Consider the following 22500-nt stretch of genomic DNA (forward strand, 5'->3'; position numbering starts at 1 on the left):
GGGGATGGAAAGCTATGGAGAAAGAGCACAAAATAGCCTGGCCTCACAACACAGATAGGAACTTGATTACATTGCCAACACTTCTCTGGCTAGAACCCAAACAGCAAGGGACTGCAGACATGAACATACAACACCTCTCCAACAAATGGGGGTTGCTAGGAGGGCTGAGCACCCCACACAGGTAAGAGGCAGCACATGGCACCAAGTATAAGTGTTGCAAATGTTTTCGACATCTCCCCTGGATCTTGGGTGAGAGTCAGGAGGCTGAGAGGGAAAGAAAAATGAACCAATACTAGGCTATATTTATTAGTACTTTTGCATAAAGTAGCATTTTCACATTGAACTGTATATTCTTGCAATGTTTGTTGTTGTTTAGGTTGTCTTCTGTTGCTTTCATTTCCTGTCTACTTGCCTGCTGTGTAAGTGCACTCACCACATGCTGGGTGCACCTGCCATCTTCTCTCCTGGATCAAGTTCCGGGAAAGCCTCTACTTCAGGCATTCAGCAGAGCTAGATCTGCACAGTACCACCCAGGTGGCCCTGGTGCCAGTGAGGAAGCCCAGCGGCGGAGCAAGCCAGTCGGGTGCCTGGGGTGGTCCATGTGCCCTGCACCCAGGGGCAGGGCCAGCCGCCCACGGGACGGGGCGAGCCGGGGCAGGACAGCTGAGGGGGAGGCGGTGGGCAGACCGTTTGGGGCAGGAGAGACATGTGGCTTGGACACGCTGCAGGCCTTGCGGTGAGTGCTGCCCGGCATTTTGTCACCCCTCTCAGTGGTGACACCTGGGGTGACCCACCCCCACCGCACCCCCTTCCACCACCCCTGAGGAAGCCACAGTGCTTCCTTCTCAGAGTTGTTTCTCAAGAATAGAATAGTACGCAGAAAAGCACGTAAAAGGTACCCAGTTGATGTTTGAGCAGAAAGGGTGCTCAGAAAATGACAACTAAGTAGGCTGCTCACCTCTTATATGTGGGGAGTGGGGATCCGTGTATGTGTGCGCGCATGATGTGTCATTCACTAGATAGGGAAGGAAAGCAGCGTTCGCCTCGCATCTGAAAGATTTGCATCCACTCCTATTTGAAGACACGCCTGGGATCAGCCTGAGTTGGCTGGCTTTACAGATGCTCTTGAGGCATAATCACAGGTGGCCTGAAATGCAGGGGAGGGAGGCTGCCCCTGGCCCACCTAAATTGCACCCCTGCTCAGCTGGGTCAAAGGCAGGGTTTGGAGGTGAAGAAATGCCACCCCCTCCTATCAGCTTGAATCCGTTTAAAACAAATCCTGCAAATAATAAAAAAGGTAAAAGTCATTCTGGAAAGCAGTTCTATAATTTTCATTCCTATTTTTTAACCACCGGTGTTTTCCCCTTGCAGAAGGAAACTTTACAAATAAATTGTCTACAGAAGCAACCCTCTGTGCAAATTACAAGGGATAAAGGAAAGAGGAAGGCAAGAGCTGCAGCAGGACTGTACAAAGAAAGGCAGAAAGGAGCAAGGGAGATTGTTCATTGTGCAGGTATGCAGGTAAACAGGGTCCTTGTCTGCTTTGGGCTATAATAATCTTCCATTTTAAATACTGCACACAGAGGAGCTGTTTCCACAGTTCTCACTGGGCTTAATTTGGAAACCTTCCTTGCCTTAAAACACTCCACTGCTGCCCATATGGTCTTATCTAGAGGACCTGGCCATGCCTCAACTGCATTTTAGCCTTCACAGGATGCTCTTCCAAGTTGTTATCCAGTCCAGATGATATATTGGATGGAGAATGTAGTCTGCTGAATGATGTGCATTCTGGCCTATGAGGGAGGAGGAGCATCCAGCCTGGAAAGAGACGTTAATTTTAATTTATGCAGGGCAACAATGCTCAACACAGTACATTCATCTCTTTGTTTCAAGGAAATTATTTGGCAATATTTTACGTGGCTGAAGAGGGTCTCCGAGTGTTAAACTCGGGCAGCACCTCCTGTTGCAGCCCATTTGGAAAAGATGAAAAGATGACAGATGTCAAACTGTCTCAGCTAGGGAGGCCAATTGATGATATTTTCTTAAAGAAATGTGCTAACAAAAATGACAAACTATTAATTGTGCCCTTCCTTTTCCTTTCTTGCTTTGCAGAAAGGGGGCGGGGGGAGTTAGGACAGCTGGCATTGCAGCTCTATCTACCACAAAACAAGGAAGCTCGAAAGGCTGTCAGTCACAGATGGCTTAATTAGTCCTCAGAGGTAGTGCAATTAGACCCTTCCTTCAGATTCAAGTTTTCTTCAGTAAAGATCATTCCAAAGCTAATAATACATAAAAGAGGAAGATGAAAAGGAAACTAAGAAGAAGAAGGAGAAGGGGGAGGAGGAGAGAAAGTGGAGAGGGGGCAGTGAAAAAAGTAGAAAGCACTTGGGCAAGGAGTTCTTAGCATATAATTATTTCTTGAGCATTTCCTTTTCTCCACGGCTCTAAAGCAATTCAGAAGAACTGGTGGATGTTGCATGGAGAATGAACGCAAATTGGCTTGCTTGAAATCAGAGCTTGTGGAACCTCTCAGGCAAAAATCTGCTTTAGGAGAGGAGTTTTTGAGGGCCTGTGCTGTCATCCAGGAGACAGCAGCCCCTTTTGGGGTGTTTCCTGGGTGGCGGGAGATGGTACTATTGGATGCACATGGGATGTGGCACCCCAGGCCACACTGGTTACATATTTGGAATAATGCTTGACCCAGCATGGGCATACCCAAGGGTGGATGCAGCCAGAGGAAGCTTGAGCAGAAAGCAGAAGGGACTGGAGCTCTTTTTGCACACAGTGCAGAAGCAGAGCCAGGTTTGTCACTCAAGAGAGAGTCATACCTGTGTGAGATGCATATTTGCAAGTGTATTTGTATTTGTTTCTTTCAAAATGTTAGTTATATACTTGAAACATCTGAGTACACATAAGTAAGAGAAAGCTCTTGTCTTGGGTAGAACTCAGGTGAAGTTTGCCACAAAGGGATGAGAAAAACTGAACCAGCCCTTTTCCTCAAAACAAAGATATGGTTGGAATGAGCCTTCTCTTTTCTTGCATCTAGTCACCACTATAAAGTGGAAGCTGCTTGCTCCATTCCATAATTCTGACAGTGACTGCATCCCTTACCATCTGCTCTGCCTGTAGGATGACATATCCATTTGAAATTATGGAGGAAGCAAAGAGGCAGAGTAGTATTCCTTAAGGACATAACTTATTTTTATGTGGTGGTTTATTTAAGGCACTTCCAGGCAGCATAGGTACCAATGTCAGGATACAATGCCTTGAATATGAGGACTGATCTTTCGAATCTTTAATTCGATTACTCAAGCTTAAACAAGTGTTCAGTGATATAACACAGAGCACTACATACCAGTTTAGATATCTTCCAAAGATTACTAATCCCAGTATAGCTGCCTTTGAAAGAGTGGTGTTAAGAGACATACGGAAAATAGAACAATCTTCCAAAAGATGGCATATTTATGTTGGCATGAAAAGGCTGTTTTGGATTCCTTGGCCAACAACGTATAGTTATTAAACCAGCAATAAGGGTTCAGCAGCGGTGATTCGGGGGGGGGGGGAGGATTATTGCCTGGACATACACCACCAACGTATTATGCATTAGAGCCAGTAATTCATTGGTGTGGAGGAGCCACGTGTTAGAATCACAGCTGTTTCAACTCTGTTCCTATGTAAGACCTCAGTCAAACCTTACTCAGTATATTCATCCTTCTTCTATCAATGGAAAGCTCTTTATTCCTGTACCACAGGTTTGGATTTGAATTCAGAAGATTTTTTAAAATAAGATACTATGTCCTCTTAGAAAACTTAAATTTCCATATTGATAACTTTGTATATCCCAGTGCTAGAAGTTCCATCCTTCTTGGCTGTGCTTAGATGCAGGAATATGTAAGAGAATTTCAAGAGGTATTTTAATCCTATTATTGACTGTGGCCTCATATTGTGCAGTCTAATATTGTTCAATAGGTGATTTTCAATAATATCATTTTAGGATTTATAGCAATGATACTTCTGTCCAAGGAAGAAAAATCTACAAAGAAAAATTGAGACAATAAAGATTTAATAACTGCCTTCCATGCATATTCTCCAGTTGGTGTCTGAAGAAGTACAAAGAGAGGCTCAGTCCTGGAGATCTTGTTCTGTATTGTTTGGAGAATTGTTTTATTGTCTGCATGTGCTGTTTTGTTTGGGGAATTGGATTGTTGAATACACAGTGGCTGCAGCTTGTATCTTTTGAATATGTTTATATTAATATGAGTTTTAATTGGGTCCCTGTGACTTAGAATCATAGAATCATAGAATCATAGAGTTGGAAGAGCCCACAAGGGCCATCGAGTCCAACCCCCTGCCAAGCAGGAAACACCATCAGAGCACTCCTGACATATGGCTGTCAAGCCTCTGCTTAAAGACCTCCAAAGTAGGAGACTCCACCACACTCCTTGGCAGCAAATTCCACTGTCGAACAGCTCTCACTTGGTATCTTTGTTACCTTATACTGAGTCAGACCATACAAGCCCAGTATTGTAGTCCCTGGAAATATTGGTGGTTCAACCTGGGGTCTTCCTCAATCAAGGCAGATGCTATAATTCTGAGTAGCGGTTCATTGTGGACTTGATGCTGCACATTATGCAAGTTCTTCTTTGAACATGCGTGGATTAAGTTACTGCTTATCATATAATCTATTTACTTATTTAGTTTACATTTACATCCCACCTTTCTCTGGCCCAAGAGAAAGGCATTAAAAAAACCTGTGGGAAACTGCAGTCAAACATAACTATGCATAAGTGCTAGTTAGTGCATGAAGGGTTTTAACCACAGAACTCTGTTCCTAGACTCAGCTAGGTCACATCCTCTCTTCTTCGTGAGGAAATGAATCTTCTTCTCTTCCTGTTCCTCACACTCTCTTTCTTCTTGCCATGAAATCCACTAGGCCGGTTGTGTCTGAACAGGATCCAAGTTCAGACTGCATGTTTGAAACTATGTGCTGCATTTTGTACCCTGTGATCTTCTTGCTGCTGCATGGATTAGCGCATTAACCAGACATTTGGATTTAGTAAGTAAATATTTTAAACTTACTTAAAAGTGTGTGGTCTGTTCATTGCCAGAGGAGTAGAGAGAAAGGGGCAAGAGCTGTAAGGAGACCGGATGTACAGAAGGGTTTGTTTTATTACATGCTATGCTGCCAGTTAACTCTGAGAGTGTTTTTAACTCTCTCCCACTGGAGGCCCCGTGTTTTGAATCTAAGCGCCCAGCCAATACCTCTGTTAATTATGTTGTGGAGGTGGGGGGATGATTAACAAAACCAATCCTCCTGGCAAACTGGGAATATCCCCTCACTCACCCAAGTTTAGAATATTCCACCAATCTTCAGCAGAGTTTCTTTTTCTTTGAGAAAAATAAGTAACTCACGTAAATGTAAACAAGCTTTAATAATAAACTGAGAGAAAACTGTAAAAAAATAACATAATGAGAGAAACTAAATACAAAAACATGAGGCAAGTCTCAGGCAAGAGGCAAGAAGAGGCAGTTGGTCCCTCTTAACTGACATTCTTAACTGAACACACACTGAAGGGAGGGGCTGATTCTGGAGCATAACCCACAAGCCCCGCCCACCAGATACCAAGCATTCTACTATTCATATTAGGCCTCAGTATTAATTACTCATGTGTAGGTACGACAGTGCTAGTTCAAGCACCATGATCTTGTGGGGCCACTGTAGAGGTGGCACCTGCTGTCCTCTGAATCAGACTCCACCTTGATTCTGCCTATCAGCCTAAACTCCTCTTGCCATGCCCTGGCACTTCCACATTTCTTCATTTTCTTCTGCTGCTGCTTTATTTTATTTGTGGTCCTCCAAATTCTGGGTTTTTTTGTGTTGTTGTTTTTTGCGTTGTTGTTTTTTGCTATGAAGCAAAGTTCAAAGCTGGGTAATCCTTCAATGAAACTATCTGGCAGATTTCTTAACACTGAGAACAAAATTAAAGTCAACTGTACTTAAATGTGGACTTGGGGACTACTTCATTTCAGTGAAGGCAGCTGAAATGTAAAGGTCCAAAACTGACTCCATAAAGAGGAGTCGGCACGTCCTACAGCCAAGATGACATGGCACAGGCTTTGAGTTTGGCCATTTTCTGATTCTTCTTTTAAGGCAACGTGTGAGTCATAGAAAGTCAAACCAAATTATGCTTGAATAGCTGAATCAAGAGGTAAAATAACAATATTCAATTAACTTGGATTTACCCCAAGTTGGCTTGGTATGATGCCTTACAGAGAACTTGTGAATCATTAACATTTGAGTGGTGATGGTTTATGGTGCCTGGAACATTTCTGGAACTGTATAAATGTTAAATAATAGGAACAGCACTGCTTGCAGCAGAGGCTGTACTACTGGCTGACCAAAACAACCTGTACGCATTAAAATATGTGAAGGGGTGTGTGTGTAGATATGCGCATGTGCATATCTGGGTGAATTAATAGGGAGTGTGCCTCATAGTCTGGATCAGCTGGGACCAAATCTCTATTCTCTAAGTATACGGTTATAAGATTTATCTGCGTTCCCATTACCAAAACACTCATTACAATAAGCCCCACTCACTTCAGTGGGTCCTACAGTGGGAGACAACAATGAGGTGGCAGAAAGAATTTACAAGGCTGTCCCAGGCATGTCTACTCAGAAGTAAGCTCCACTATGTTCAGTGGAAACTTACTCTTAGGGGATAGGATTGTAGACTAAAACCAATTAAGGAGTTCACTTGAGGGATAGTTCTCTAAAGAAAAGGCTGCCAGGCCACTGAAATTATATCTCATTACAGTGGTGCCTCGCAAGACGAAATTAATTCGTTCCGCGAGTTTTTTCGTCTTGCGGTTTTTTTCGTCTTGCGAAGCACGGTGTCGGAAAAGTTTTGGAAAAGCTTCAAAAATCACCAAAGTCTTCAAAAACCTCAAAAAAGGCTACCACACCGTGTGCTATGAGTTGCTCCTCGAAGTCAAGTCGCAACTGTATTAACGGTTTTAAGAAAAAGGAAACAAACTTGCAAGACGTTTCCGTCTTGCGAAGCAAGCCCATAGGGAAAATCGTCTTGCGAAGCAACTCAAAAAACTAAAAACCCTTTCGTTTTGCGAGTTTTCCGTCTTGCAAGGCATTCGTCTTGCGAGGTACCACTGTACAGGATAAAAAGTATTCTAGCGCAAATTACAGTGAAGCCTGCAAAATAAATATTAAAACACACTTTTATTGCTCTGTGAAAATGGGTTGTTTGCAGTACTATTTTCTATACTCTACCTTTACTTAGCAGCAATTTGGATATGGTGAAGGAAGTATGTATCAGACTGCAAATATGTAATAACTGGGAGCTATTAAATTGCCATTTTGTTCTGAGGTAGCTGACCAGAGTTTGGCCTCTTTGGGGCATCAGTTGCAATCTTTTTTCTGCATCATCACAAAAGCTGAACAAAATAATTTCCAAGCCGTTTTCAATTGCATTTTATGTTTCTTCCCATTGCCATGACATTTATTTTTTCACACATGAGATTGTTTGGCTTGTACAAAGGAAATGAATGCTTTTATTCATGGTTCTGTAGTTGAGACCTATGAGACATAGCTCTGCCAAACAAGTTGATATGCATGGTGTTGGTGCGACATCACACTTTGTACCATTGTGCTGGTGTTGCAGCACACTGGCTGGGATGCTGTGCTCCTGCGTTATCAGCAGCTATAGTTGCTGGATGTTACCTGGGACTAAAGAGCCGAAGGAAGGCACATGGTACTTTCTGTCACCAGCCAGGTGTGCTAGGGTCATCAGGAGGTTGCACAAACATAACAGCAAGGGTGAGGCTAACCTGGCATCCTTCAGCCAGAGAAGGAGCTGGAGGGTCTTTGCTTTGCCCCTCTGTGCAAGAAAGAACATTCTGCCCAAACTTCCTGATGCCCAACGACTGTGTTGCACCACTTTCCCTCAGCTATGTGGTTCTCTGGCTCCAGTATCTGACCTACCTCAATTTTCCTGCACCACCTCCTGTCTCTCACTAAGCCCTGAGCTGGGTTTCTGCTAGGTATTCCCAACTCTCTTTATTTTCACTGCCATCACAGATACCAAGTATCTGAATGACCCCACCTCTAGGGTAGCCAGTCAAGAGGCCTGTGCGTATGCTGAAACAGTTTAATTGATAACAGAAGTAATAAAAGCTTTGATGGTAATTCAGCGCACAGAAGCGTAAGGTTTCAGTTGTACACTTTCTTGGATTTTACCTTGGTTCATATAAAGACTCCTATCTAGTCTACCCTTCCAGATATACCTAAGTTAAATCCTCCCTCACCATTTGTGCCCAAACCATGACTAGCAACAATACTGACCCCATTCTATCTCACTAACCCTGCCATAACAAACCAAACACCCTCTCCCACATCCAATCACCGTTCACTTCCAACTTTCCAAGTACTGTTTCTCCTCTTTCCAAAGGAACACTAATCCCACTTCACCTAATATACTTACCTACACATCTAGCAGATACATACCGTATTGGCCCAAATATAAGCCACACCCGAATATAAGCCGCACCTTTAAAATTCAAGGGGGGAAAAAAGACAAAAAGACAATACCCGAATATAAGCCTCTCCCTTAAAATTCCACAGGCACTCACACCCATTTTACTGTATATCTGTTTCAGCAGTGATATTGTAAAAGCCAATTTTTGTAAGGTTGCAAATTTAAGCCGCACTTTAACTTTTCATGGTCGGAAATTGGAAAAAAGTGAGACATATTCAGGCCAATAAGGTACTATCCCATATCTGTGTACCTTGATTACTCTAATATTTACAGAATATCATTTACACATACCTCAGAACATTGCAGACTGCAAAATTAAAAGGATGTATGCTCCAGGCCCTGTCACTAACCAAGACACCCAGGGCCACTGGAATGCTCACCTCCATGCCTCCCGGAAAGATAATATAGTAGGGAGACCAGTTGGGCCCCATTCATCACCCACCTTATGGGAAAAGGGGATACAAGCAAAAGGAAATAATGAACCCCCTCCTGCACTAAAATCATATGTAACATAAGATCCAGCAAGAAATGGCAATTGCAATGCTTTCCATGCAAGTAGGCACTTCCTTACGGCTGCAATACGTCCAGAATTTCCTAGAGATAGCTAGGATTTGGTCGTCAGAAGCAGTGTCTGGTCAAAAAACGCTGGAGTGTCCTGGAAGTATAGATTTTGGCAATTTCCCCCCTAAAAAAATTGCTCAAAAACTTCTTTTTGTGATTTTGCAAAAAAAAAAAAAAAAAAATAAAGAGAGAGAGAGAGAGAGAGAAAAGAAAAAAGAAAAAAAGTTCAACAACTTTTGTGCTTGGACTTTGACTTTTTGAAATATGGCAACCCTACTTAAACTAAGAAATTCACATATGGACATGCCAAATGAAAAACTAAAGGAATGAAGAGTTGACACCATTGTTTCCCTTCCCCTTTCCTTTCCCCCTTTGCTTTGTGTCTATTAGATTGTGAATTTGTAGGCAGGGAGTAACTCATCTTTAAATATATGCAGAGCACTTAGAAAATGTTAGGTGCCTTGTATTTTGAGGGATGGCGGTGATGACAATGAAGCAGTGTAGTGATGGCATGTGCTATCATGTTGCAGAGAAGGGTGTGAAGACATTTGGCCAGGATTGGGACAAGGGCAGGATTGGAGAGGACTTGTTTACATATCCCTGTGGAGGCAGCCTTGTCAGTGTAACCGCATGTATCTACAGTAGCATAGCAGGTTGTACAGCCTTTGCAACATAAAAACTCCTGTACCTTTCAGATGTCAGGTGGGAAGAATCGTAGCAGGTGTACCTTTTCAGACTTCTGTTGTGCTGTGAAATGACAAAGCTGCACCTGCTGAGATTCTCTCTCCTACACAACGGTGAAGGTACAGAGGCTCCTGTCTTGAAAGGCTGGCCATCCCTGTAGTATAATAAGTTGTTATAATGGGAGTGTAGCTACTGCAGCATGATGGATTTGTCCCATTTGCCTTGTACAGGATGCTACACTAGCTATGTCAGCATGTGCCGCTGTCTCTGCAATTGCAGCTCTCTGTATCAGTTGGGCTGGAGTACGAAAGTAGATGGCTGAGACCACAGCTCCTTAGCCAAGTCAGGTCTGATACCTGCATTACTGGAACAGGGTAGTTCCTGTTTTACTGTGGCTCCATTTAATAAACCATAGCTTGGTGTTACTTGCAAACAAAACCTAAGTTGCTTCTGCTGATTTCTACATCCTGTTTTGGTGGATACCAGCTTTTTTTGCTTTTAATTGTGACCAGTGGATAGATATCCGACATGTGAATAGGCCAAATCTCGAGCACACATGCCTGGCTTTTGGGAACCTTTCTTTTCATACTGCAGGCTGACCCTTGTGCGCATAAGTAATAATAATAATAATGGCTTAGTGCAGGTGTGGAGAACCTTTGCCCCTCCAGATTTTGCTGAACTATAACTGCCATCATCCTTGGCTATTGGCCATGCTTGCAGGAGCTGATTCGACTTGTAGTTCAGAAACATCTGGCACACCAGGACTTCCGGGTTGGCGCCATTGCTGAATGGCGGACTCCCTCCGAGCTCCGGAGGGAGTCTGCTCGGCAGGGGCTGGGTCCTACCGCGCCGGCGACGCGGGGACCCTCAAAAACCACGGGCACGGAGCCCGTGGACATGGTGACTCGGCTGGCACCGATAGCGCCCTCCCGACTCGTGAAGGAGCCTTTTTAAAGGCTTCCGATCGGGTGCCGGGGAGTGGCGTGGTGCTGTGAGTCCTCCGCTTCCCCTGCCGAGCGCAGCCGCATGCCATTCGACGGAGAGCGCTGGCTTCTTCCATTGGAAATTCGGACTTTTAACAACAACCCGTGAGTAATTGGGAAACCGGGTACAAAAGGAGAAAAAAAGAATTTTTTTTTCGGATTCGGCACGAGCGGGGGCGATCTAAAAAGGAAGTCAGTCCCCCCCTGATTGTAAACATGCTAAAACAAGGACTGGGTAACCAAGATCGATCCAGAAGTTTACTGCTGACAAAAATTATAAATTCCACGATGGGAAACTACAAGAATTGTGCTGGAGGAGAAGGGTGGAGGGTGAGAGGGAAAAGGCAACCCCCCCGGGAACCGGGGCGATTCGTAGAACCTGGCGAAGAGAGACGGAGAATTTGACAGCTGTCAAAGTAGCTGTCAAATCTTGAGAATATAAAGGAGACTTTGTTATAAGCATTTTGCTGGTTAATTCTGTTACAATTTGATATAATATGGATACAAACTGTCGGGGAAAAAAAGAAACAACTATTTGACTTTTGGATTAGAGGATACAAAGTTATTGCAATCCCCCTAGAGGGGTGTCGGGACATTACAAGTGGTCGTATGTGGAAAATTACTCTGGGATGTGTACAGGTCTTATCCTCTGGGAAAGCTGCAAAACTGAAACAGTATTTTGTCTACAGAGGTGTTTACATTAAAAGGAGACAATAGAATTTTCTATTGAAGAAAGGAAGGGACTGGACGCAAGTTTTTGTTCCTGAATAACAAACCTCTGTAGAGATACCAGATCTCGGAATAAGAACGTTTTAGCAGCTGAACAAGACAAGAAACCTGAGAAAGTAAGGAATAAAAAGAACAAAGGACCAAGTATGACACTGAAAGAACAATGGGAGGAGCAACAAAGACCAAGGAAACTAAAGGCCTCTATTAGACTGGATTTTTGAAGTTAAACATCATTAAAACAAACAAATTAAAAGAAAACTGGCAAGGTGGAATGGGAAAAATTTGGCTATGGACTTGAGACCTCCAGGCTAACAACATACACACTGATAGACATGGGGAATTCAAACCGGGGAAGGGAGGGGGAATCTTGGAATCCAAAGGCTATGTAACCAACTTTTTGAATCTTCTTATATCTTTTGTCTTCTATTTCTTTATATAACTTTTGTATTTTGATTTAACATGTTTTAAAAAAAAGGGGGGAACTCGTGGAAGGAAATTGGGGCAGATCTTGGGGGAAAAATCTTTTTACTTTTTCTGTTAAAGATGAGGAGTGATGGTAAGATTGTATAAATTTTGGTTAATGGGTTAAGCATATTGGTTTTAAATTGGGAATGAGAGCTTGTGGAACCAACTTAAGGAAAGGGGAATACAGTCGGGAGGGGAAGGAGGGAGTCCTAGAAAGAAGGTTATGAAAGTAAGGATTTAAACTTCTCTTTCTTTTTCTTTCTTTCTCTATCTTTTCTATCTTTCTTATTCTGTTATTATTGGAAATTTTAATAAATATGATTATATAAAAAAAACCCAGAAACATCTGGCACACCAAAGGTTTTCTATATCTGAATTAACAACAACCACCACCTGGCCTTCACCCTAAGGCACTAGAGTGGGTTACAACAATTAAAACACAACCCACTCACAGAAGACACACATCCACATAAACTTTTTGTCATAAGTAAACCTCTTTCGCAGGTAATAACGAAGGGCTCTACAATAAATCAAGGGCCACACACAATTAACAAGATATCTGAAAGACAGAATGTCAACAGGTGAAGCTTTCCCCATACCAGTAATAGCATTTCCATATACAGTACTAGAAGAGGCTTAGCCTTTGATTTTCTGCCTGTCACGCAGCTGTTAAAAACACGAAAGCCCTGCTCTCCCTTCATGCCAACTCTAAAACATGCTGTGAAGCCCTGGACCTCAATCCTAGCCCCAGCTGCATCACTGAAAACAGATACATACATACATACATACATACATACATACTGTACATACATACACAAATGTGAAAGGCCATCTTAAGGAATAAATCTGATCTGTAATCACAATGAATCACACACAGAAGTCCACACACAGAAGTCTTTGTTGAATTTGATTTGGTTGCATCATGGTGCATCCATGGTAATCTTGAGACAAATTAGGTAGAGAGGTCATGATGCCCTAGGCTACCCAGCAAGCTGGCATTGCTGATTTCAAGTTTTTTATTTTATTTTCTTTTAAAATGAGCTAGAATTTAATCCATGATTCTTCAAGCCCAACAGTTTTTTTTATTAAAAAAAGCCAAATAACCTTTGAAACATGATTCTAACGAACATGCATCCATATGTGGATTTTTAAAGAGGCATATATTTTCATTTATTTGAATGGCCTTGAGAGAATTAAACCAAGAGTACATTTTATATGAGTTTTCATTTATATGAGGCTTCACAAGGGACACAAAGTATATTTGGATAGCTTGAGCTTTTAAATAACTGTGGTTTGGGGAAATGTTTCTACCAAATTCTATATACCATGACTGAGGAGGATCGTTTACGCCATCTGTGCTATCTGATTATGTGTTTGAATACTGCGTGTGCTGTTTGTCTTACTGTGCTGGCAATAGGTGCGAAGGAAGTATTAGCTACACCACTGATAAGACATGAGAGGAATTAGCTCTGTGTTGATTGTGTAACTACTGCTCCTAAGCATGCCAATATTTTTCTTCCACAGAAGGATACAACTTGGCTTACTTATTTAAATCACCTGAAGCCACCTGCCCTGTAGATTCCAGGTTCATTCTTCTTTGCCTGTGGCGCAGTAATCTGGATTTACTGCTAGCAAAATGTCTGTCATGATAGGTGTGAGTGGGTGGGTGTTCACGGAGGGTCTGTATATTTCAGGAACACAAAGGTGCAATGAGTCAATGCTCAACAATGTGTATATTGTACCTCAACACCTATGAAATCCCTATCACTGAAGTCTGCACCATGTGACAAGGGCGAGGGGATAATTTTGTTTCCAATGCAGATGTTTCGAATCTGTTCCCATAGGAAAGTATAGCAGCCTCAAAGGAACCTTTATTATGTGGAGGGAAGCAGCCCGCTGCCTGTGGTGATCCCCAAATCTGCTGGTGGTGGGAAAGGTTGGGGCTAGAAAGCAGATTTCATCCCTCTTGGCTGCACTTGTCTCCTGGAGTTCAGTGGGAACCTTTGAAGACCAAGTCAGCACCTATACACAAAGAATCATAGAGTTGGAAGGGACCTTGAAGGACATGTAGTCCAGCCACCTGCTCAGTGCAGGATCTTCAATGCAAAATGCAACTACAACACTCCTGACAGGTGGCAACTGAGCCTCTGCTTCAAGTACCTCAAGCCAAGGAAAACCCATCATCTCCTAGGGCAGCCAGCTCCTCCACCAAATAGCTCTTACCATTAGAAAGTTTCTCCTAATGCTTAGATGAAATCTGCTTCCCTACCACTCTCCATTGGGACTCATCCTGCTCTATGGAGCATCTGAGAGCAAGCCTGATGCTTCATTTTTTGCATGAGAGCAATTCAGATATTTGAAGATGGCTATTGTGTCTTCTCTTAATTTTACCTTCTTCAGGCTAAACATAGGCAGGTCTTTCACTATTTCCACATAGGCCTTGTTTTCAGCCCCTTCGCTACCCTGATGCCCACCTATCTCTTGATCTTCATAACTTTGCCTCAGTTCTATTTCTTGGTCATGAAATCATGGGGTGCAACCCAGGAATTGGCTTTATGCAAAAGAATATTTATGTATCTCTTTCTGCTTCTTAGCTCGGGTCAGGCATCCGGTGGGCATCATGCCTTCCCAGAAATTTGAACCTGGGCTTTCCTCATCTAAATTTAACACCCCAGCACTGCACCAACATTATTGTGTAGGTTAATCTGTGGAGAGAGCTGCCTTGAATCAGGAGTGTGTATCCAAGAACAATTTGCCCATTTCTAGTCCTTTGATTAAATGGGATGAGGGCTTCCTGCTTTCATAGATCCTTTCACTGATGCAAGGGATGAAGCTCTTTGAATTAACCTTTGCAGAGATTTGAACCCACAAGATACCCTCTCTGGCGTAGAGACATTTGTTTCCTAAATGAACAAGTAGAGGAATAGAGCAACAGCGTACAAATCATTTAAAAGGGAAATGAACAATCATTTATAGAAGCAAAACGGCGAAAGTAGCTTTGGGAAGCCAATTCTGCCTGGGTGAATGGGGCTGTGTAATAACCATGTCTAAGTATGAATTGAGTTATTTGCATTAAAGAATGACTGAAGAAAATTGCATAGATGGTTCTTCTCCCCATCCCCTTTTCCTCTGTTAGAAAGGAAGGAGGTGAAATGTGTGAAAAAAAGTAAGAGCTGCCAAACATAAAGCTCTTTGGGGAGGAAAAAATATTAGACACAAAATGTCTCCAAAATGCATGAATCAACCTTGGTAATGAACTGACTGTCCCCATGCTTGAACTCTATTAATGCCACAGATCAGAAGCACAAAGACTCTGGGGAGAAGGGGGGCATTTTGATTCTCCTTACTGGGAGACAAAGGGTGTGCTTTTTGAGAGTGAAATAAACGTTAACTTTGATTGTCCTGCATTCCGAATCATTCCCAGCCTGCAACCCTGGCCCTATTCACATGCTGCTTGGGTCTCCATTTCCCTGGTGCACTTCCTAATGGATTCCAGAGCTCAGGAATGAGTGATGGACCCTGGCTTGGCATTTCCATCACTGCTTGTTTTTGCATTCATTATCCTTGAGAAACCAGCCCGCCTCATTACGATGTAACTGTCTTGCAGAGGGAGACTGGGAGCTAGCTGGCTCCTTAAGAGCAAAGGAAGAGGCAGGAGGGAGTCTGTTTCCCATGAGATAACATTATCTTTTTATTAAAAGAGTGAATTTAGTGCTGGTGAAAGGCTGGCAGACCCTAGAGGATGAAGTCCTTTATTTAGTCCCGTAACAGATTCAGCCCAGGCAATAGCCACGCTGCTCCTGTCTTTATAATTTAGCCAGGGGGCTCTGATGATTTGCTTCATGCTAGCTTTTCCATCACAGAGATTAATCTCCATGTAAGAAAAAAGTGTTTACTTTGTAATGTATAAACTGGAGTGTGAACTGGCTTTCTTTTGTTCTTTGCTGTGTTTTATGTTCAGAAAAGTCACATAGGCAGCTTCCCTGACCAAAAGGACACTGACACTTTGTTATGTACTAAGCTTGGATCCTAGAACAATAGGCAAGTAGGATTCTAGAATGCAACAACTGATTGGCTTGCAGGAAAAGACCAGTCAGGCTCCAGGAGGGAAGGAGAACCAGCCAATCAGACGGGACTCATTGCGTAAATAATGTATATAAAAGCCTGAGGTTTGGGGAGCAATTCAATCACTGTTTTACAAGCCACTTGTTCTCCTGTTCACACATAAAGGTAAAGGTAAAGGTAAAGGGACCCCTGACCATTAGGTCCTGTCGCGGACGACTCTGGGGTTGCGGCACTCATCTCGCTTTATTGGCGGAGGGAGCTGATGTACAGCTTCCGGGTCATGTGGCCAGCATGACTAAGCTGCTTCTGGTGAACCAGAGCAGCACATGGAAATGCTGTTTACCTTCCCGCTGGAGCGGTACCTATTTATCTACTTGCACTTTGTGCTTTTGAACTGCTAGGTTGGCAGGAGCAGGGACTGAGCAACATAACGTGGTGCATATCCCCCCTCCATCTAGGGCATGGGCAGAAACAAGCTTGTGATGTGTCCATGTGGAAGACTGTCTTGAGTGAAGATGCAGAGAAATCAGACTCCATGTCCCTCCAACGGTACTATCTGAGGGGAGGAAAGGCAGATAGAAGGTCTGTGCCATGGGAAGTATGTATATCAAGACTGATTTTGGACATGTAAAAAAAGTTGGAACTTCAGGAATGCAAACTGACTAAACTCTTGAATGCTCCCTTCTAATGCAGGACCTGAAGCAGGAACACTCAAGTACTGTACTCAGACAAAATGGCAGTGTTCACACAACCCTATTCTTCCATTCTGTCTCCATGTAAACTTACACCAGATGTTAATTAGGAATAGATCTGTATGACACATTTTTCATCCCCAACACAGACTTGTTTCCTACTTAATATTGTTAAAGTTTTTTTAAAAAAGCAACAACAAATAAATGAGAAACTAGTTGTGAAATTCTTTCACCATTTCTAAAACAAGATTTCCCTCTGCTCAATTAAGTCTCTTAATTTTATTGTGGGGGGAGTTAGGAGGCTGGATATGTGCATGAGCTTTATACTGCTTTTTAAATGTCAAGAGAGAGGTATATTGCTGTTCCCATAGCTCTGGGATACCATTTAAAATGTCTTTCTGGGTCTTGAGTTCGGTAGGATTCTGGCACTTTCATTTCCAGTGCAGAACAAGTATTTCCCAACCTTAGAGATCAGGTTTTCTAGCAAAATGACTGGTAAAATGAAATAGAAACAAACCACTTCCCATCCATCTAGATTTTAGCTGGCAGAAATCAAAGTGAAACTCATTTCTTATTTTCTAAATTAGACAATTGCCAGTTTAATAACTGGCTATGATGTTTAGAGCCACATTTTGTTTCAACAATCCTTATGTGATTTGGCCTGTTCTGGTTTTTATCATAGCTCCACTTGGAGAACCGCCTCAGGCAGCAACTTTTGGGGTACTATTTAAGGACAACAAATTGTCAATTAGTTTATTGTTTTACTACCATTACCACCATGGGGTGGGGAATTTAGTTTTTCCGCCTCAGGCACTCAAATGTCTTGAGCCATCTCTGATATCACCCACATTTTAATGTGAAATTTCCATTACTTGCAGACAAACAACTGATTGAGAATCAGGTTGCATGAAGAAAAATCCTCCCTCTTATGTTTTCCAGGTTCACAAAATAGCCTTTTGAAAATAATTGCCCCCCATAGCCTTTTGCAAGATTCTTAGCATAGAAGAAAAATGAGAACTACTGAATGCCAAGTACCTTTGAATAATTTTGTTCTATATAAACTGTTTAAGAAATTCCACTTTAGTTAAACTGTGGGTGGAAGCAGGTATAATTATCCATGCTATCTAGAGAGGAAATGGTTCTTGGAGCAAAGAGAATGCAACATCCCTCCAGCCAGATGAAAGCAACAAATATATTTAATGTTTCATTGGAGCTGGAACTGTCCAACATAGTTAGAATATTCCACTGAACAGCTTTCTGTAACCTGCTGCCTTCCGTATATATTCCACAACAACTCCTACCAGCTCAAGTCAGCGCTGGAAGGTTGCCATAGGGAGAAGGACTGCAGGAATTGGTTATGGTTTTAGTTAATTACTTAGGAGAAGGATCTTATTTACAGAAGATGATCCCCCCTTTATCTGAAAACTCGTATTTATCTGAAGTCAATGTGCAGCCACATAGAATTCTGTGATGCTATAATTACGGGCCTCTTCAGATTGTGTTTCTGCTACACATTTATTGTGTAACAGTTATTAATTTGTCAAGGATAATACAGACAAGTATCACTCCTTTGTTAGTATATCACATTTTCCCAGTACTCAATGTGGAATAATTTGCTACTGGAAAAATATTATTTTCTCTTTTTGCCAGCATGTCAAGTATAATAGGAAATGCAAAATGGAAGTTAGTTTCATGGGTATCTGTTGAATAGTGACAGTGGCATTGCCAATGACTGAACACTAGACTTTGTGTCTGTACAGCTTTGTGAATGCAAATAAGAAGAAAACGGAATATTTAAATTTCAGTCTGGGAAGAGAAAGCTGGATGGGTCAGGTAAGCAAAATTTGGAGATTGCATCTTTTTGGGTGGGCAGCTGGGTGTTCACTTAAAAAACAACACACACACTTTTTTCATATCTTACAAACAAGATTTCATTATTTAAATCGAAGCTATCAGATTATACATTAAAAGCCCAGGGGTGGGGGTGGGGAGGGGAGGGGAACATGACTGGCTAGGGTGTAGTAGTGCCTCATTTGTATCAGGGCATCCATTCACTGGCTACAGCCTTGCAAATAACCATTGTGAGTTCAGCTCAGTAAATGAATTAAAAATATTTTACCAACTCCTGTAAAGAGATAACATAAGTGTTCAAGCTGCTTTCTTGAAATACCTGTTGCTGCCTCATTGTCAGTTCACTGAAGAGGGCAAGTGCTTTCTCCAATGCATGGTGCCAGATAAATGACATGGCATTGTGCTTGTCACTAGGGCTCTTGGTTCCTAGAGCAAACAAGGCCTCTGGCTCTTGATGGGATTCTGTCCTATCCTTGGGAAACATTCTGCAGTGAACCTAGGATGGCCAAGTCAGGGCATGCTAGCTGTATGCAACATCTCTGTGTTATACTCAAAGCTTTAATTCTCAAGTTTTGTAAACCCGCCTGCTATTCACAATTTAACTATGTCCATTTTCTCCTTGGCTTCTTCATACTGTAAAGAAGGATGAATGTGGAAGTAAATGGCTGCTGTTTTGAAAATTTAGGTGCAAACACATCCTCAGGGCCAATGAATATTGTCTTCATGAAGCTGCTCTTCGCACCCCTCCCCACAAGAAGTCAGTGTCAGATCCCTTCCACAGCTACTTTAAACTATATACCTCTCCGTTTCATTAGGCCAAGTTGTTTGTTCTTTTATATATAAAAGGTAATGGCTTTTGAGCTACCAGCAGCCATGTAATCTCAACACAGCCAGAGAACTGAATATAAAAGCTGGGGACGATTTAGCAGCTGAGAGTTGAACTACCTAACTATATGATCTTATCTGAGTCAACCATTGGAGGTGCTGTTGTATAAATAAGTCCCCCTGTCTCCCCAATGCTTCTTCAGCTGCCAACCTCACAGCCTGAGGGATGCCACTTCTCAGAGTTCTGAGGAGCAAAGGTATTTCTTTGATTTAGTTAACCAAATTCACCCTTAAGATTTAAAATTCTACTACTAGCCAGGTCTGTGCTGTGGGAGTTGCCAGGGGCAACCAAAGAATTCACTTTGAGTAGGAAGCACCGGAGGGCAGTTGAGGGTGTCAGTTGGTGCTGAAGAAATAAATACACCACATAGGATGGTACAAGAGGAATCCTTGTTACTCCTGTTTGGCTCCTGAGAAAATAAAAAAAGAGGTAGACTCAAATTTACACCTGCTTCTGGGGAATGTCTGTCGAAATCTCTGAAGTGGCTTACAGAAGAGAAGAAAGAAGCAAATTAGGTGCTGAGCTACTTGAAGAGGGCATGACCACTGAGAAGTGTAAATATGAATGTGCCTTTGACACCCGTGGGTCCCCTCAGGTGGACTCTCTTGAGCAGGGCCTCATGTCCCCTTGTTTTCAGGTTCTTCCTTAGTAGCTTTTGTTAATGTAAAAGGGCCTTGAACCAGCTGAAGAAGAAAAAGCCAAAGAAATTTAAAACCTCAAATGTTTTAAATAATTAGATGAGAAAGAGACATTTTAGAGGTTTCAGAAGAATGGGGGACAATATGAAAATCGAAGCATCTTGGGAAAGCAGAGACATATGGTAACCTTAAAAATATACCTCAGAAATTCTGATTTCACTGTCAAAACAGGAGTTGTGAGCCTTCTGCAGTGATTAGCTCTTGGCTTTCTGAATAAATTGATCTTGCATCATTCAAAAGCAAAACTTTAATATGAAATTATCAGATAAGTTTGCCTACTTCCATAGCAACCCAATCATTTTGATAAAGTGTTTTTGGTATATAATCTCAGCAGCAGTCAGCATCACAGTCACAGACATTCCCCTTTCCCTGCACTGGTGGCATATAGCCAGGAAACTGAAGTGTTTAGAATAATGGTAAGTAATATTTTGTGTCTTTATACAAGCCTGGTTAGGTAAGGGCCTTTGTGTCAGATCCCTCTGGGTGCAGGCAGCAGCCCTCAGTAGCATGAGCAGCAAACTAGATAATTGCTTTGTTGGTTCCCATCCAATAATAATTTGTTTCTTGGGAACAACTTCAAAGCTTAAGCCTAAACTTAAATCCTTCCTTCCTTGCTGGAATTTTGATTTAGTTTTCAATGCTCTGATGAAGCCTTCATTGTAGAACTCAAGCCATTTTTTAAATGCAACATAGAAATAATAAATTCTTCTTATTCCTGTTGGCTCTGTGGTATGAAATGCAACAGTTGGAATCTGATCTGTATTACAGAATTTAAATATTATTTACAATTCTAGTTTCGTAAAGGCATTATAGGCAAACTTCTTTCCTTAAGGCTGTACTTCTAACTCTAACTAAAGTATTCTTGACAAAATTGTTTGAGGGAATTTGAACCTGTGAACTTCATAATTTCCTTTAAAATTTGCACATCATGGATATAGAGTGTTGGACATGGAAGACCTGGGTTCAAATCCCCATTCAGGAATGAATCTCACTTTCACTCCGTCTAACCTCCTGTTAAATCTTCTTGGATTTGTAACTGGAGCCTCTTGGTTTGTGTACTGGTGTTGCTTGTGATGAGTCACTTAAAGCTATATAGTGGAAAAGAAGGGCCACTATTGTCCTCTCAGGTTCCAGGAGTGATTCACCATCTCTTAACAACATGTTAGTTCCTCCTTGACCAAGCCTACAAGTCAGACCTCAGGGTTCAGCTCCTTGGCTGCTTTGTTTTCAACTTCTCAGCTTCATTGTCCATTTACCTACTTGGTCCTCCACTATATATACCTGTCCCAGCCAACATTTTTGATGGACTACTTGGCTCCGGCTATGAGATCAACTCTGCCCCTAGAATGACTCTCCTGCATTGCTTTAGGCCGGTTTCCTACATTACGCCATAACGCAGGTGCTCCATCCAATTCTGATTCCAGTTGGTGCCAGAATCTTATACTTTCAGCCCTTTGGCTGTTTGGCTCTTGATTTATAAAATGTGTATACCACTTCATACAAAAAGAAATCTCTAGTTTACATAAGTTATAAAAATGAAAAAAGAAATCACATAAAATACATCAACAGTCAAATAAGGGCTAACTCCCCCCAAAAACATACATTAAACTCTATGACCCATCCCTGATATGTACCTCATGCAGCTAATGTGAGGATAAAATGTAAATCCTTGAAGTCTTTGTATGAAGTGTGAGACACAAATGTGAGGAATAGTCTAAATTCCTCTCCAAATGCAGAACTATGAAACTATGAATTTAGCTCCTACCCTCAAAGACATTGAATAGCTGGGCTCCTCACATCCCCTTGCTTATAGCAAATGTTTTCAAACAAAAAGCTGCATATGCCACACAAACTTCTTATTTGGAATGAGTTTCATTCACAGACTGAGAACCTTTACATTGAGATTCACTGAATTGAATTAACTCTTGCAGCCTTTCCTAGATCAGCAAAGCTAAACCTCCTGTGGCTTTGCCAAACACCTCCAAGCAAAAATCATTATGTGTTTATTGGAAATGAACATATGAATGAAACAAGTATTCAGTGTTAGTGAATCATGATGGAGAGGAAAAAACCACCTGAACTGTCAGATTAAATATGACAGAAAACTTGGTGGTGGTGGCATATGTAACAGACTACTTCAAAACTATTAAAGCATAACCTCCAACCTGAGAAGTTGTTGAGTACAATTGGCCACATCTAACCTAAGCCCATAACATATAAAGGAAAACAAAAATGCTTTCTGCATGTTTCCCTATTCATTTAAAAACAAATAAAGCAAGAAATCTGTGAAGATGTCCCTGTTTCAATATGAGCTGCAGGATTCCTCAGTGTTCATAA

General features: G+C 42.0%; 1 protein-coding gene and 1 long non-coding RNA gene across 12 annotated transcripts in view; one reads left to right on the forward strand and one right to left on the reverse strand.

The window, feature by feature from the left end:
* Positions 1–287: 287 nt before the first annotated feature.
* On the reverse strand, positions 288–5662 carry LOC308595463. Its single transcript, XR_014012044.1, has 2 exons — positions 5345–5662; positions 288–1818 (listed from the first exon to the last, which is right to left on the reverse strand). It is a non-coding gene; the product is annotated as an uncharacterized lncRNA (long non-coding RNA).
* GRIN2B (glutamate ionotropic receptor NMDA type subunit 2B) overlaps positions 4789–22500 on the forward strand; it is a 295203-nt gene continuing 277491 nt past the window's right edge. For 3 of the 11 annotated variants that reach the window (XM_081209473.1, XM_081209486.1, XM_081209485.1), the window contains exons 1-4: positions 4789–5056; positions 16495–16634; positions 18489–18561; positions 20495–20579. The gene's annotated coding sequence lies outside the window, so the exon portion shown is untranslated. Of the gene's footprint in view, positions 5057–5890; positions 6210–16437; positions 16635–18488; positions 18562–20494; positions 20580–22500 lie in introns of those variants that run through there. The other 8 variants (XM_081209481.1, XM_081209475.1, XM_081209483.1 and 5 more) reach the window with 6 other exon arrangements.

Source organism: Podarcis bocagei, assembly GCF_964188305.1.
Source record: "Podarcis bocagei genome assembly, chromosome: 10".
NCBI lineage: Eukaryota > Metazoa > Chordata > Lepidosauria > Squamata > Lacertidae > Podarcis > Podarcis bocagei.